The sequence below is a fragment of the Dipodomys merriami genome, unplaced genomic scaffold (genome assembly GCF_024711535.1).
Source record: "Dipodomys merriami isolate MVZ:Mamm:240054 unplaced genomic scaffold, mDipMer1.0.p SCAF_36, whole genome shotgun sequence".
NCBI classification, from domain to species: domain Eukaryota; kingdom Metazoa; phylum Chordata; class Mammalia; order Rodentia; family Heteromyidae; genus Dipodomys; species Dipodomys merriami.
In genome coordinates this window covers 13,451,074-13,469,350 of record NW_027205159.1, presented here as the reverse complement: position 1 = coordinate 13,469,350, position 18,277 = coordinate 13,451,074, and the positions used below count along the sequence as shown (strand labels likewise).

The 18,277-nt window shown below is 37.7% G+C and overlaps 1 pseudogene; it reads left to right on the top strand.

The window, feature by feature from the left end:
- Positions 1-16,829: 16,829 nt before the first annotated feature.
- LOC138804215 (DNA-directed RNA polymerase II subunit RPB9 pseudogene) lies at positions 16,830-17,197 on the top strand (annotated as a pseudogene).
- The last annotated feature ends 1,080 nt before the right edge of the window (positions 17,198-18,277 follow it).

Here is an 18,277-nt window from a genome sequence, read left to right as displayed (position 1 = left end):
TTTCGATCATCCTCCCTCTTCCCCACAGACTCCAAGTTTTCTAGTTCCCTTATCACATATGTATACTGAGTATTCTAACAGTATTTATCTCTATTCTTTTCTCATTCATTACTGCAGCTTTATAGTGTGTTTCCAAGTTCACTAGTATAATATTTCTGGCTTTGTTCTTCTTGCTCAATTGTCTTTGTCTACTCAGATTATTTTGAGGTTTCATATACATTTAGAATATTTTATCTAATTCTGTGAATGATACCATTAGTATCTTATAAGGATTACATTAAAGCCAAAATCATCTTGGGTAATAATCTGACCAATTTTAACATTAACTTTTCCAATTAATGAACACAGGATCTTGTGATTTTTGTGCCATTCTGAATTTATTTCGAGTTTTAATGATTTTCATTATAGGGCTATTTTATTTTTTGGGTTGATTGATACCTAGGATCTATCATTTTTCCTTTTTCTTTTTCTTTTTTGTTGGTCATGGGGCTTATACTCTGGGCCTGGGCACTGTCCCTCAGCTCTTCAGCTCAAGACTACCACTTGAGCTACAGTGTCACTGCCTGGGCTGGCTTTGAACCACGATCCTCAGATCTTAGCCTCCTGAATAGTTAGGATTACAGATGTGAGTCACTAATGCCAGGCTTTCATTATTTCTTAATGGCATAATTTACTGTTGACATTTAAAAATTGTTGAGTTTTTTAAACTGGTTTATATCTTGGATATTTCTAAATTCTTCCACTATTTCTCATCTTTTTGTGGTGGAGTTTGAGGGTTTTTACGTATAAGCCATGTCATCTGCAAACAATGACAATATGATTTCCTATCCAGTTTGATTACCCTTTGTTTCTCTTAACTAATTTTTCAAACTAGAACTTCCATCATGACATTACATAAAATGGAGAGGGGAGACTAATACAGGAGTGAATTTGATCAAAGCATGTTATATACATCTATGGATATAATGCAATGAATTCTGGTCTTGCTCCAAATCTTAGAAAGTTTCAGCTTTCCCCTACTCAATGTATTATTACCTGCTAGTTGCCGGACTGAGCTAACTATGTTAAAGTACATTTTGCTGTGCTTCACTCTGTGCAGCATTTATTTTCTCATGAAGGGACATTGAATTTTATTGAATGCCTTTCTGTTATCAACTGAGATGATCTTATAGTAGTTTTCCTTCATGTTATTTATACTATATGTCCTGTTTATTGATTTGCACATATTTAAACACCTTTGCATCTCTAGACTCTATCCCAACTCACCATTTAAAATATTGTGTTTAACATTGTTTGCATTTTTTGCTGAGATTTTGATGTCTATGTTCATCAGAGTTATTGGCCTGTGATTCACTTTGTTGTGAACTTATCTGGTTTAAGCATCAAGATGACATTGGCCTTGTAGAATGGCTGTTGAATAATTCTCTTGTATTTTTTAAAATAACTTAAGGAGAACTGAAGTTGTTTCCTTCTTAAATGTTTGGCATATTTCAGCAATGAAGCCATCTGGTTTGAGGCCTTCTTTTAAGTGAAGCTTTTCATTATTCAGGCTTGATATAGCTTGTGGTTCCAAGAATTTCTTCATTTCTTCCAGATTATCAAATTTTCTGTCATACGTTTGTTCATAGTAATGTCCAGAGATCTATATTTTGTAGTGTTGGTTATATTGTCTCTTGTTGCTTATTTAACTTGATTTTTGTCATTCTTTTTTCTTAATTTACTTTAAGGTTCATCTATTTTATTTGCCTTTTGAAGAATCATGGTTTTCTTCATTGGACTTTTGTGGGGGTAGCCCACATTTCATTTATTTCTGCTCATATTTATTATTTCTATCTTCTAATTTCATGCTTAGGTCTGTCTGTTTATTCTGGTTATTGAAAGGCCAAAATCAGTTACCTACCTGGGAACTTTCTACTGTTGATATGGGCATTGATTTTTATAAATTTGTTTTTCATATGGTTTTCTGTCAGACTCAGTGCATTATTGTCTCCATTTTCATTTTTTATGTGTTTTAAATTTTCCTCTTTAATTTCATGACCCAATGAAATTTAAATATTGCTGAATTCCTATTTATCTGTACAGTTTCTGAACCTTTCTTTGAAAGTTTAGTTCTTATTTTATTGTCAAAGTGATGTACCAAGGGATTATAGTTATATAAGTAAGGTAGTAAGAACATTTCTTATCAAACTTGTTACCTTCTCCCTCATTTTTCTCCCGTTCCATCCTCCCACCCCCCAAGTTGTAAAGTTCATTTCCAGCATATTGTCTTGTGAGTATTACTGTTGCATAATTTCTTAGTATTCATTGAGCCTTGTTTTAGCCCTATCATGTGATATCTTATAGACAGTGTTCCATATGGTGATGAAAACTATATATTCTTCAGCTGTGGGAAGCAGTGTTCTATAGATGTCTGTGAAGTTCATTTGTTCTAGGGGGCAAGTTCATTCTAAGCTTTCTTCATTGATTTTCTGTTTGAATGTGTCCATTGATGACAATGCACTTTTTACATCTCAGCTAATACCAAGATTATATGTTTGAGTGAATCAATACTATTTTTTAGTTTGTTATTTGACCTTATTGAATTGACCTTTTATCATTATATAACAAACTTTGTATCTTTTTTTCTGCTTTAATGTCTAGTTTACCTGACATTAGTTTGCCTTTTCCACATTTCCTTTGGTTTTCATGCACATAGAGTATCTGATTCCATCCCTTCACTTTCAGTCTCTGTGGGTTCTTAGCCATGAGCTGAGTTTCTTGTAAGTCACATACAGTGGGGTCTTGCATTTTATTCAGTCATTCTATGTCTCTAAATGGGAGATGTTAACGCGCTTATATTCAAAGAAATGATTTATAGGAAAGTTCGTACTCCAGCAGTTATAGAACTTGAGTTCCCATTTGTTTCAGTTCTTTCCTGCCCTTCTCCCTGAATTACAATCTTTCTTATTGGCGAAGACAATTATGGTTTATTTTGATTCCTTGCTTATATTTTAGCTTCTCCAATATAGATTTTGTTTTATGTTTATGTTTAGCATGAGGACTATAAAAACATATTTAGAATATAATAAGCTATTTTCAATTGATAATGATTGACATGATCACTAAGATAACACAAACAATAAACAATAAGAAATATATGCAAGGAGAGTTCCGGGAAGATGGCAGAGGAGAAGCTGGAATCTGAACAAGCTCTCGCATAGAAAGCAGTTTTAGAGTTCCAGTGAACAGTCCTAAGCCAGAGAATCACACCAAGTGTGCCATCACAGGACAGAGACTTAGACAAGAGAGGGGAAGCCAAGGAAACACATCAGCTGCCCCTGCGGCGGCAGGGTCGCGGCGGCGACCACCGCCGCGGGGTCATACCTGAGACACAGAGAGTCCGGGACGAAGGAGCCAGACGCAGTGGGTGAGAGGATTCTACTCAACACCAACAAGAACCGACAAGGAGCGGACATCTTCATCCTGCTGTTTGCAGACCAGAGACGACCCAGGATCCAAGACTCGGCGTGAGTACAAGCCCGACGTCCTCACTCCTTCTCAGGGAGCAGAGGAGGGAAGGCCACCCCTCCCCCCCAGCACCAGTGATCTCCATCTTGGATACCGACAAAGCTCGGAGGAGCTGCTAGCTCCAGCTCAGGCCTTGGAATAAAACGAGTTATTTAACAGGTCACAAGAACTTAACTGGGAAGTGACCTGCCAGACTCAGCTTCATCCAAGGAAAAGTCACCAAGCTCAGGCGCCAGCCATTGGAGTGGCTTCCCTCACTGGGTAACCAGAGCCAGAGGCTGCCCCTTCCTCTAGCAGCCACCACAATCAGTTGAAAAACAGAAACCCTGAGAATGGCTCCAGGCTGGGCGCTGTGAGCTTTATCACAAAATAGCCCCAGGAAAAAGCTACTGTTTGTTGAAAGGCCTCAACTCTACCCAGAACCTAGCCTCATCACCACATCCCCCTCTTTTGTGATTCTCAAAGCAGATCACCCTCCCAGAAAACTAACCTGGGAGGGGGATCTCAAAATCTTGGGTAAAGCAGAGCATTTTTCTGCCTCTTCCAACCAACCGACTTAAGAAACCAATCAAGCCACAGGACCTCAAGCTGACCAGTGACTCCAACAAGAGACTGGTTACAGACAAAAGGGAGATACAGGATTTTTCCCACTCCTCCCCCCCCAAAAAAAAAAAATCAAAAGACTTTTTTTCTTTTCTTTTTTTTCTTCTTCTTCTTTTCTTTTTTTTTTTTGCTTGTTTTTTGTTTTTTGTTACCATATATATGTATATATATAAATTTTTTCCCTTCTAAATCTTTTATTAATCTTTAATTTTTGCCTCTTCTGAAAAAAAAATTGTTTTCCAGTAACTTTTTTTTCTCATCTTATAATTTTTATTTTAGGAATATGTGAATGAGCGTTTTCCTTTCTTTTCTTGTCTTCTTTCTCTTTTTCTTTCTTTCTTAATTATCTTTTTGTTTTTTGTCTAGCTCTACTGAACTTCTGATCTTTTCTTCTCCCTTTCCCATCCTTAAAGTTTTTCACATCTCCTCTAGGTCCCTCCCCTTCTCTGAACATATTCACATTCCTCTCTAAATAGACGGTCTTTTAACCTCTATAATAACATTAATTTTTACGTTTCTATTTTTTTTCTGGTCTCTCTTCATTCCCCTTTCCGTCTCTTCTTTTTCTCTCTCTCTCTACTTGCATCCTACCCAACCCATTTCCTGCATTGTGATTAGGACATAGTTAACTCTCCCTGTGCCTCCCCACACCAATCTATTCCTATTTTTTACCCACATCTCTCCCTAATCCTAATAATTTCTGGTTTTCCAAATTCTTTTCTGTGGTTCGAAGTCCTTTAACATATAGTTGTTTGATGTTGAATAAATGTATCTGTTGAACTAGATTGTATCTGTAGACTATTGACTGTAAAAACACAAACTTTGGTTGATGGTTGCCTTAAGATACTGTTCTAGCACAAAACTGGTGCAATCTTTATCTCAAATGGGCCGAGTAAGCCAGAAAAACACAAGAAAAATGGCAAATTCGGGTATCTCAATTCCCAATCTTGATAATCAGGGATTAGAACAGATAAAGAATAATCCAGAGGAGAGTTCCCAACTAGCTCTACAAACACTAATAGCAAACATGATAAATGAGAAGTTTGACAATGTACAAAGGACTCTGTATGAGCGTGATAGGGAGAGAGAGGAGGCATCCCAGAAGTTTATACAGGAATATCATAAGCGTGAGGAAGCTACTCAAAAACTGATACAGGATTTGCGTGAACAACTTGAGAATACTCAAAGAGAAAGGGAGGAATGGCGTGAGCAGGCAGAGAACACTCAAAGAGAACTGCAGGAATCCCACGAATGGGAAGAAAGAGAACTGCAGGAATCCCACAAGGAGAGGAAGCTAATCAAAGAGTAATTCAGGAATTGAGAGACCAGGTAGAGAATACACAAAGATCACTAAAGGCTTTCATGGAATCCATTAACAAAGAGCTGAAGGAAGTCAGGGAGACCACAAAGGGAATGCTGAATGGAACCCAACAGAAGGAATGGGAGTCCAAAGAAACCATAACCAATCAACTAAGTGATTTGAGAACAAACACTGAACACCAAATTAAGGAAGTAAAGAAATTCATACAAGACCTAAAACAGAGCTTCAACAAAGAACTTGAAGCCATCAAAGCTGACCAATTAGAAGGAAAAGAGATAAAAAACAAAGTAGAGAGTCTTGACAGCAGGTTAAACCATACAGAAGATCTAATCTCAGCGATTGAAGACAGCCTAGATATTATAGAGAAAGAACATAAAACCATCCAAGACAAGTCCAAGAAATATGATAGGTCTATCCAACACCTGGAAGACACCATCAGAAGGCCCAATCTAAGGATAATGGGTGTAGAGGAGCACCTAGAAACAGAAGTTAATGGTCTAGGAAATTTGTTTAACAGGATCCTAGCAGAGAACTTCCCAAACATACAAAAAGTTAGGCCTATTCAGATACAAGAAGCTTTTAGAACCCCAAATAGACCAGACCAGAATAGGACATCCCACTGTCACATTATAATCCACACAGGATCACCCCAGACCAAGGAAAAGATCCTTAAAGCTGTCAAGGAGAAAAGGGTAATCACCTATAAAGGGAAACCAATTAGAATTACCTCAGATTTCTCAGCAGAGACAATCAAAGCAAGAAGAGCCTGGAATGACGTATGCCATGCCCTAAAAACAAACAACTATCAACCAAGAATACTGTACCCAGCTAAACTCTCCTTCATAACTGAAGGCCAAATAAAAACCTTCCATAGCAAAGAAAAATTGAAACAATACATCTCCACCAAACCAGCCCTACAAAAGATTCTTAAAGAGGTCCTACACATAGAAAACCAACAAGACCGCAACAAAGGCCAAGAAAATGCACCCAAACTGCAATCCAAGAACCTTAGGAAGAACCCAGTTTTCGCAGCCCCCAAGAAGGTGGATAACATGGCAGGACCTCCCAGATACCTCTCAGTCCTATCTCTTAACATTAACGGACTGAACTCTCCAATTAAGCGACATAGACTGTCTAGTTGGATTAAAAAACAAGACCCTTCTATCTGCTGCCTGCAGGAGTCACATCTTGCCTGTAAAAACAAACATATTTTCAAGGTTAAAAGCTGGAACAAAATCTACCAAGCAAATGGCCCTCATAAACAGGCGGGAGTTGAAATCCTAATATCAGATAAAATTGACTTCAAATTAAAATTCATGAGAAGAGATAAAGAAGGTCGCTACATACTAATTAAAGGATCTCTCCTTCAGGAGGATATTACAATTCTAAATATCTATTCGCCAAACAATGGAGCACCCAAATTTATCAAAGAAACACTACTTTCCCTCAAATCCCATATAGATCCAAAGACATTAATTGTTGGGGATTTTAACACACCACTCTCCCCAATAGACAGATCAACTCGGCAAAAACTCAACAGAGAAACCGCAGATCTAAACAGCTGCATAGATCAACTAGACTTAACAGACATTTACCGAACATTTCACCCAGCAGCATCAGAATAAACGTTCTTCTCAGCAGCACATGGAACGTTTTCTAAAATAGACCACGTTTTAGGCCACAAAGCAAACTTGTCTAAATTCAGAAACATTGAAGTTATACCTTGCATTCTCTCTGACCACAAGGGAATAAAATTAGAACTCAACACCAAAAGCCACCAAAGAAAGTCCGGTATAACATGGAGGCTGAACAACACACTGCTGAATCATGAGTGGGTCATGGAAGAGATTAGAAAGGAAATTCAAATGTTCATGCTATTCAACAAAAATGAACACACAAATTACCAGCTCCTCTGGGACACAGCAAAGGCAGTACTCAGAGGCAAGTTTATAGCTCTGAGTTCTTACATCAACAAATTGGAGAGATCTGAAACTAGCAATTTAATGACACATCTAAACCTCCTTGAAAAAGAGCAGCAAGATAAACCCCAATCCAGTAGACGGAAAGAAATAATCAAAATTAAATCAGAATTAAATGAATTAGAATCCAAAAAAACTATAGAAAGAATCAACAAAACAAAGAGTTGGTTCTTCGAAAAACTTAACAAAATTGACAAACCCTTAGCAAACCTTATCAGAAAAAGGAGAGAACACACCCAAATTAATAAACTCAGAGATGAGAATGGAAACATCACCACGGAAACAACCAAGATTCAGAACATTATAAGGGAATAATTCTCAAAACTTTATGCTAATAAGTTTGAGAACTTGACAGAAATGGACCTTTTCCTAGTAAATATTGACATGCCAAACCTAAACCAAGATGAGTTAAACCAGCTTAACAGGCCCATATCAAGCATTGAAATAGAAACAGCAATAAGAGACCTCCCAGCTAAGAAAAGTCCAGGACCAGATGGTTTTACAGCAGAATTTTACAAGGCCTTCAAAGCAGAGCTCACACCAATACTCCTCCAACTCTTCAATGAAATTGAAAGAGAAAGCTCACTACCGAACACATTCTATGAAGCCATCATAACCCTCATCCCAAAACCAGGCAGGGACTCATCAAAGAAAGAGAACTATAGACCCATTTCTTTGATGAACATTGATGCAAAACTTCTCAACAAAATTTTGGCCAATCGACTTCAACAATTCATCCAAAAAATCATACACCATGATCAAACAGGATTCATTTCAGGGATGCAAAGCTGGTTCAATATACGCAAATCAATTAATATTATTCATCACATCAACAGGAGCAAGAATAAGAACCACATGGTTATCTCAATAGATGCAGAAAAAGCATTTGACAAGATCCAACACTCCTTTATGATGAAGGTTCTGGAAAAATTAGGAATCCATGGAAGATTCCTCAATACAATAAAGGCTGTATATGACAAACCTCCAGCCAGCATTATACTCAATGGTGAAAAACTAAAGCCATTTCCTCTTAACTCAGGAACAAGACAAGGATGCCCACTCTCTCCACTTCTCTTCAATCTAGTATTAGAATGCCTAGCTACAGCAATAAGACAAGATGCAGACATAAAGGGGATCCAAATAGGGAAAGAAGAAATAAAACTCTCCCTCTTTGCAGATGACATGATCTTGTATTTAAAGAATCCCATAGACTCCACTCCCAAATTACTCAAGCTGATTCAAAACTTTGGCAAAGTAGCAGGTTATAAAATTAACCCCCAAAAATCAATGGCTTTTCTATATGCCAACAATGAGAAAAGTGTGGCTGAAATTAGGAAAGCAACTCCATTTGTAATAACCCCACAAAAAATAAAATACCTAGGAATTAACTTAACCAAAGAAGTGAAGGACCTCTATGATGGAAACTTTAAAATCTTGAAAAAGGAAATCAACACAGAACTTAAAAAATGGCAAAACCTCCCATGCTCCTGGATTGGCAAGATTAACATCGTGAAAATGGCAATACTTCCCAAGGCTATCTACAAATTCAACGCGATACCTATCAAAATTCCACTCTCATTCTTCAAGGAAATAGAAGAGGCAATCCAAAAATTCATATGGAACAATAAAAGACGCCGAATAGCAAAAACGCGCCTCAACGGAAAGAACACTGCTGGAGGAATATCAATACCAAATTTCAAACTCTACTATAAAGCCATAGTAATCAAAACAGCTTGGTATTGGCATAAGAACAGACCTCAGGACCAATGGAATAGAATTGAAAACCCTGAAATGAACCTACAGACCTATAGCCATCTAATCTTCGATAAGGAAGCTAAAACAATAGAATGGAAGAAAGACAGCCTCTTCAGTAAATGGTGCTGGCAAAATTGGTTAACTACATGAAGAAAACTAAAGCTAGATCCTTATATATCACCCTGCACCAGAATCAACTCCAAATGGATCAAATACCTTGAACTCAAAGCAGGCACTCTGAAAACATTACAGGATGGAATAGGAGAAACCCTAGGTCTCCTTGGCTCAGGCCGAAATTTTCTGAATAGAGACCCGGAAGCACAACAAAAAAAAAAGGTTGGACAAATGGGATTGCATAAAGTTGCAGAGCTTCTGCAGGGCAAATGACATAGCTAGCAAGATCAATAGAAAGCCCACCGATTGGGAGAAGATCTTTACTAGCCATACAACGGACAAGGGTCTCATATCTAAAATATACTTGGAACTCAAAAAATTAAACCACCCAACAACAAATCCTCAAAGAAACAACTGCCCAATAAATAAGTGGGCAAAAGACTTAAAGAGAAGCTTCTCTGAAGAAGAAAGAAGGATGGCCAATAGACACATGAAGAAATGTTCAACATCCCTAGCCATAAAAGAAATGCAAATCAAAACAACATTGAGATATCACCTCACTCCAATTAGAACGGCAAAAATCAAGAACTCTAACAACAACAGATGCTGGAGGGGATGTGGACAGAAAGGAACCTTACTTCATTGTTGGTGGGAATGTAAACTTGTTCAACCACTTTGGAAAGCAGTATGGAGGTTCCTCAAAAGACTTCACGTAGATCTCCCCTATGATCCAGCAATCCCACTTTTGGGCATTTACCCAAATGTTTACAAACAAGACCACACTAAAGCTACCAGCACAACTATGTTTATTGCAGCATTATTTACCATAGCTAAGATATGGAACCAACCCAGATGCCCCTCAGTAGATGAATGGATCAATAAAATGTGGTATATATATACACAATGGAATTCTATGCCTCCATCAGAAAGAATGACATTTCCCCATTTGTTAGGAAATGGAAAGGCTTGGAAAAAATTATATTAAGTGAAGTAAGCCAGGCCCAAAGAAGCATAGGTCCCATGGTTTCCCTTATTTGCAATATCTAGTATAGGTATGAGTCAAGCGGAAAAGGTCAGATAATGTGATGTTAGGAAAATGAACCCTTAAATATGTATTTTAATGTTTTCGTTTCTTTCATGCATATGTTTCTAATGCATTTATAAGATTATTTCTTTGTTGCTTTGTATGTCCCTCCCCCACAGTGTAACCCCCGCTTTCACTATATTTGATGTCAGTATAACATGTGGAGGAGATGGGGGCAAACAAGTCGTTTAAGGATTCAGGTGGATCTGTTGCAACAATGAGAAGTACAAAATGTCATGTCAAAACCAGCTTTACAATGTCGGTGGGGGGGGTGAGGGGGGTATAATTGGGTGGGGGGAGGGGGGAGACTGGGAAGGGAGGTGAAGGGTAAACAAAGGAGGAGGCTGCAATGCTTGGTAAGAAATGTATGCATTATCCTGCCCATGTAATTGTAGCCCCTCTGTACAGTATGTTCTCAAATAAAATAAAATAATATTAAAACAAATTTAAAAAAAAAAGGTCATTCAATGTAATTGTGTTTTCTTGAACTTTTCATGAGAATGCTAAGTGTAGAAATAAGATTATTTAGCAATATATAGGTTAGCAATATATAGGTTTCCTCAAAAGTCCCCATGCTCTGTATTCTTACATTTCTGTCTTTAGCACAGTCTCTGGACAAACTAAGCTTACATTAGATGCCTCATAATTTGTGTTAGTGTATGTGTGTTTGTGTGTGTGTATATCTACACATGATTCATCTTTGTCTTGATATTTATAAATATACACACATATATATATGTTTGCAGCAACAAACAAATCTATATGCATGCTTTAAAACATCTGGTCCATAGGGACATATGCCACTCATTTTTAACTGTGACCTTAATGTTATTTAATAAGTCTTTATTGCACATATAAAGTCACATTTTATTGCTCCATTTATATATTACCATACATTACTATTATTTTATATATTTCTGTAATATGGGTAATAGAATTGACTATTCCTTGGATATTTCCATAAATGAACTAAAATGTATTCTATTTATTCATATATTTTGTAGATTTTTTCCTCCTGTTTCTGATTGTTTTGTAAACATCTATAGTGAAGCAATTGGTTTTTAATGAAAATAGTGTGCAATGAACCACTTGAAAAGTTTTTGGCATACAACCCAAGTATTTACATTCATCAACAATTCATACATTTTTTGGTCACTCATGGAGCTTGAACTCAGGGGTAGCACTATCCACTTTGAGCCACATGTCTACTTCTGGTTTTCCAGTGATAATTAGAGGTAAGAGTCTCATGGACTTTCCTGATGACATCCTCAGATGTCCACCTTCTGAGTAGCTAAGATTTACAGTCATGAGCCACCAGCTCAAGAATATTCACACTCTTAATGACTGTTGATCCGACTAGAGCTCTTGTGTTGCAGGTCACTCAGTTTGCCCTGACATGGATTTTGTTTGATCTTCCACAGTGGCCAAAGAGTCACTTCTAGAGTTCATAAGCAACATCTAGAGATCAAGGTACATAGAATAATTCAGGTGACAAAATACCCAACACAGGAGCACATTTTTAGAGGGTTTGTAGTCCAAAGATTAGATGGCAGTGTCTTAAGCTTGCTAAGCAATTATTTTATATTTTATTTTTATTTCATTTTATTTTAAAGATGCTATACAGAGGGGTTGCAGTTATATGAGTAAGGAGATGAGTACATTACTTGTCGATCATTGTTCCCCATTCCCTTGTTGTTGTCCAACATCCCTTCGCTCCCCAACCTTCCACACTCTATGAGCCATATAACTAGCTTTTTCTGTTTTAGTTTTGTCTGTCAGATAGAGGTCAGACCATGTTCCATCTATCTGTACCTCCCTTGTAGCCATAAGTATAAGATGGTAGCACAATGCCTAGATTTCATTCAGATAGATTTGTGATAATGATTTGCCAATATAGCCTCAACTTCAATCCACTTATTTCCTTCTGTGACCTTTGGGGATTATAGGTAAAATGTTTAGTAATTGTTTAGTCTTGATATATCCTCATGTTTCTAAAACCATTATTATTTTGAGGCTTGAGATCATGGTATTGATAAGTAGTTGTGCATATCTAAATAATTTTTTTCCAAGTTAAGATCTTCTTAGCCAAAATAAGCATGTGCTAAAGCCTAGTTTCTGAAGCTTTGTATGGATCCTTGTTACCTAATTAAAGTAGAGATTGCTAGTCAGAATATATAGATGAGTTCCTAATATTTGTGTGTCTGAACTTCCAAGTACCTGACAGGAACAACCTAAGGGAAGGAAGACAGTATTCATTTGGGCTCATTGTGTCAGAAATTTCAGTTCGCCATCCTTAGCTTCCTTGGTCTATGGAGAGGCAGAATATCATGATGTTGGACCATCTAGTAGAAGCTACTCAACTCATGGCAAACACCAATCAAAAACTATATACAAAGAGGTGAAGGCAAGATTTAGGCCTAAGGACAGTTCCACCAATGTATTTCCTCAAACTAGGTGCTTTTACCACCTCCCAGTAACTCTACCCCATTGTTAACCCATCAATGAAGAATAAACACAGAATCCAGGAGTGTGAAGTAAGCAGAGAAGACAGAGCTAACTGAGAGAGCCCAGTTCTTTGCTACTTTTCCACAGAATGTTGATCAATGTGAATGAGAGAAAGCATGAGTTTGGCTGAGAAGGAAAAGCTGATTGGCTGAGGGAAAATTCCCTGTTTGCTCCTTTGTACCATCTGAATGTACAGGTGGAATAATTACTATCCCTGGGTTCTTGTTTGACTTGAGATTTGAAGACCTGGAAAATTGTTCTTATTTGACTCCAATGATGAGATACATTGGATAAACATTATAATTAGCAACAATAACCTTGGAAAAAGTTGTACTAATTAAAGCAGACCTGACACGTAGAAACATAGGTTGTGCTTATAAACCTACAAGGAAACACAATGGATAGTAAAAGACAAGTAATTACATCTGGACATAATATAACAATAGTCTAAAGACTCAGACAGTGAAAAACAAAAGAGTATGTTCTCAGGAGAAGAACACAAACATTCAATAGCTATGTGCATATGACCATATACAATGATGCTTATCAAAGTGAGCTTCAAGACATATGCTGTTTCCAGTTCTCTCTCTTTTTTCTTCTCTTTTTTCTTTTTTTTATTGTGAAAATACCATACAGAGTGGTTACAATTACATGAGCAAGGTAATGAATACATTTCTTATTGCCTCCTCTTTTATTTCCCCTTACCATCCCTGCCCTTGTATCTCCCCCCACCCCCGCCAAAGTTGTAAAGGTCATTTTTCGACATAATATTTTGTGCATATCATTGTTGCAATAGGTCCACCTGTATCCCTATTTAAACAATTTGTTTTTTCCCTTCCCCTCTACAAATTATAATAACATCAAATACAGTGAAAACAGGGATTATACCGTGGGGGAGGGACATACAAAGCAGCCCAGACAATCTTCTCTAGTGCCCCCAAACCCAGCAATGTATAAGGGCAGCTCACATAGCCAGAAGGGAGTTTTTAGTTCAGGGCTGTATCACAGTGGTAGGACATGTGTATGTTGAAAGTAGCAATTAACTCCAACATCTTCTACCTCCACCCTGTTTTCATGTGAAATCTTTGCCTGACCACCCCCCCCCCTGCCAAATCTATCCAGAACCTCAGAAATTTGGTTGAAAACCTGATAGATCAGGAGTTGTAGAGACTGCCTGGTTTCTGCAGGAACCGATCCAAATAGGTGTTTCCATTGCTATGCAGGAGGCTATGACTAGACCTGCAGGAGATGGAGGCCGTCTCTCCCAGCGTGACAGGCAGGGAAAGTGGAGTCTGGGTCAGCACAACAACTACACTGGATCCTGAAATTAGAATAAGACAGAAGTGGAAGGTTATGTACAAACATAGAGAAGCATGCTTTTTATTTGTATTTTGATATATTACCTATTGTTCATATTTCATAGTTTGGCTTACAATATATAATATTTCATATTAGTAATAAAGGTATTTTTAAATATAAATGAGTATTGAGGAGTCAAGGAGAATCTTCACCAAGGCATAATTTTAGATCCTTCTGAAATATTTCTCTATTTCCCAGACCTAAATCTCACTTGCCCAATCATAGATAACAAGAACTGAACATCTAACATGTGCATAGGTCACCACTGGCCCCTGAGAGCATACCTTCCACCCACTCTTGTTCCTCATCTCCCTTTGCTCTTACCAGGGATTCAGAGCATTTACAGCCACAGGAACTGAGAGAAGGACTTCATTTTTAGGAGTGAAATGAGGAGGCTTGACAGGTGAAGGCAAGTTCAGAGCTGAGCCTTTATTTCAGACTTAGAATGGGAGGCTCTCCTTAGAGAGCAATATGCAAATAGCCAGCTGGGGCAACAGTATGAGAAGAACCTAGGGGAGGATAAGGCCTTACATCCTTTGGTAATAATCAATAAAAATCCATGATGTTTGCAGCCCCGGAAAGACAGTCCCTGCTGTGAAAGTATGGTTTTGAATAGACATATGCACCTACCACCCTAAATCCGCATCAGAGACCCAGTGATAGGTAAGTTTATGTCCAACACAGTCTCTATGAAAGGAATAGATTTGGGGCTGATCTCCCCTGAACCTAATTCAGCTAGTCCAGAAAAAGACAGTGTCCACCATCAGCAGCTAGTCCAGAAAAAGACAGTGTCCAAAATCAGCAGCACTGATCCTCAAGGGAGTTGACCAATCAGTGCACAGAGTTGAGCTACTGAAGATGCATCTGATAGCATAGTTCACATCTGTTCAGGGATGTTTGCTATAGGTGTTAGAAACTCTGATTCCTAGGAACTTCCTATTAAGACTTAGGATAAAGAATTGACAGGGAGAACAAAATTTTCTCTTACAGGTAGCACTCTGATGGCATTTATAATGGAAACGGAAAATGATAGAAATGTTTATACATGAAAGTGTGAATATATATTCAATGTGACAATTTTTGTATCCAATAATATCCTGTCATTCTTCCACACTATATTTCTATAGCAAATTAATCTAATAATTCTTTAAAATTCTCTCTTTGGAGTAATGGAAATGTGAAATTGATGAAGATATACTGCACTCATATACTGACATGTTGACTTGAAATGCCCTAGTGTAAATACTTGTAAGTTATATACATATACACATGATGAGCATGTATATATATATATATATATATGTATATATATGTATATATATATATATATACACACACACACACATATATATTTCTGCTTATTTTAAACTAACATACAATCCTTAAAGGTCTTCAGTCCGAATCCAAACCAACCTGTTTCTGCTTATTTGTCTCAGAGATTTCAGTCTCTAGTTCCTGTCTACAAAGATTCTGGACTTGTAAGGCAGAACATCACCTGGAAATTATGAGCAAATAGAGAAGGCTTGTGCTGATGCCACAATGTACCCAATTTAGCCCTGCAAAGAGGTGCCTTGTGGGAAATTATTAGACCATTGGCTGTCCATTCCTTAAGAGTATTAAAACTGCTCTCATGAAATGAACCACACAATATTCACTTGTTTTAACGTGAAGACAGCCATATGCTTGTCCATCTCAACTTGCAGCTGTTTTTTTCTATTTATAAATATTATTGTGACACAGACAGAACTGGCCTTGCCTGAGTACAGGAAGATGAGGTTTACTGCATCTAGGAAATTTTGCACCTAAAATTGTGAATTTAAAAAAAAACTCTTCTTCATTCAGAGCTTAGGTCAATTCCTCTTTTATAATAAAGGACTGGCACAGGTGTGTGTGTGTGTGTGTGTGAGTGTTCATTTATCTGTATGTGTAAGACAGATACAGGGAGACAGAGACAGAGAAAGAGATAGAGAAACAAATAAATTCTGAGAAATACGATTTAAATAAAAATGCTTTTAAATGTGTTGTGGAGTAAAATCATATATGTAGTATCTGTTATACTCATCTCCTAAGCACAAATTCCTAAACCTAACAGGGAGCACTTGTTAACTCACTAGATCTGAGGTGATTTTGTAATTTTGATTTTGTAGCACACTCTTGGGGATGCTGCTGCTTATTCTGATTTCTGGACAAATTCTGAGTAGAAAAGAAAACAATATTGCATCTGTGTTTAGTTGTGTTACTTGTCAAGAAGGAGTTTTGTTGGAGAAGTGTTCCTTATATATGACTACAAATACTTCATTTTGCATTGACTGAATTTGACTGAATCTCTTGTTGTGGGCAATGCCTTCCTATATATATTCTGTGAGTTGGACCACGACTGCACTGGGTCATCTGCTTCTAACTCCTCTCATCACAGTCTCTTCTGGAAGTACATTTCCCAACACTGATGAGACCACTTCTAATCTCATCTGAGATTAGCAGCCATAAAAGATTCAATCCTATTCAAAAATAACCTTCAAAGAAACAGGAGAGCAGAGAGGAGAGTGAAGAAATTTAGAACTTCAGGTCTGAGCAAGCAGGGCAGGCTGGGCGGTGTGTAACTATGAAACCTGATGGTACTATGAGCCAGGCTTTTAAGTATTCACTTCTGCCAGGAATGTAACAACATGCTCTACCCCAAGGAAGACAAGGAGAACCGCATCCTGCTGTGTGCGTGCCCGAACTGTGACTACCAGCAGGAAGCAGACAGCAGCTACATCTAACGTCAACAAAATCAAGCAGAGAAGTGGACGAGCTGACCCAGATCATCGCTGACGTGTCCCAGAACCACACTTTGCCGTGAACCAAAGACCACCCATGCCAGAAGTGTGTCCAGAAGGAGGCAGTGTTCTTCCAGTCACACAGTGCCCGGGCTGAGGATGCCATGCGCCTGTACTACCTGTGCACTGAGGCCAGCGCTGGACCGAATGAGCATCCCTAACTCCCCCTGTAATAAGTGCCAGGTTCTGTGCCCATGAAAAGAAGACATTTAGAACTCCATACACATTTTTTGTTTTTAGTTCTACTTTTATTATCTCTCTGTAGTTGTGCAAAAAGAGTGTTACCATTAAACATGTCACTTTATAAATACAATGCATCTTGAATAATGTCACTCTTTATATCTTTGTACTCTGTCCTTCCCTATCCAACTCCTTTCCTTGCAGAAACATTTCCATGTATAAAATGCATATTAAATTATTAAATATGAATTTATGGCTCTATATATGTATGGTATACGGAAGACCCTTTTCAGTCTACTCTTGGAAATACTGAAGTAATATGGGTCACTATTTTATCTATGCCTGCTATACAGTCCCATAAGTGTTCTAAATATATTTTATATATTCACATTTTTCATACTTTTTTCTATGTGTGTATTTATTTAACTGGGCCACAAGCCAAGGGTGCTTTGACCATCTAAACTCTGAATAAGCAACAGAAAATAAAATAAAATAAAATAATAAAAAGAAACCCCATAGGTTTTACTCACAGCCCTTCCATCACTTCAAAGAGCTGTTTTTGGAACTTAATAAATGCTCAAAAAGTATTATTAAAAAATGATGTCCAATCATTCTAAAATAAGGTACAAATTTATATTATTTCTCCTTTGTATTTCCTCAACTTACTATAAAATCATTATTTCATTCTCCCTTTATCATGTGAACTGCAGGACAGACAAAGCTGGTACTAAATAAAACAAGGTGAAGAAGCTGGATGTTGTGTAGGTGTGAAAGCCACTTGGTAAACTTAGGGGACAAATTAGTAGATTGACAAAGAGAGGCCGCAAAAGCATTGACACAAGTAGGGTTAAAAGAAGCCAGATTCTAAGGATAACCCCTGAAATTGTCATGATGTATGCTCCAGGGCTGGCTTCAGCAAATGTGGCCATGTGGCTTGTGAATTTCCAGCCCACACAGACTCAAGCACCAGAATCCATGGAAGAATTTAGAATAATGATCTCAAACCAAAGCTGTGGGCAGGCATACACTTCATGGGTTGTGAGTTTCTGCC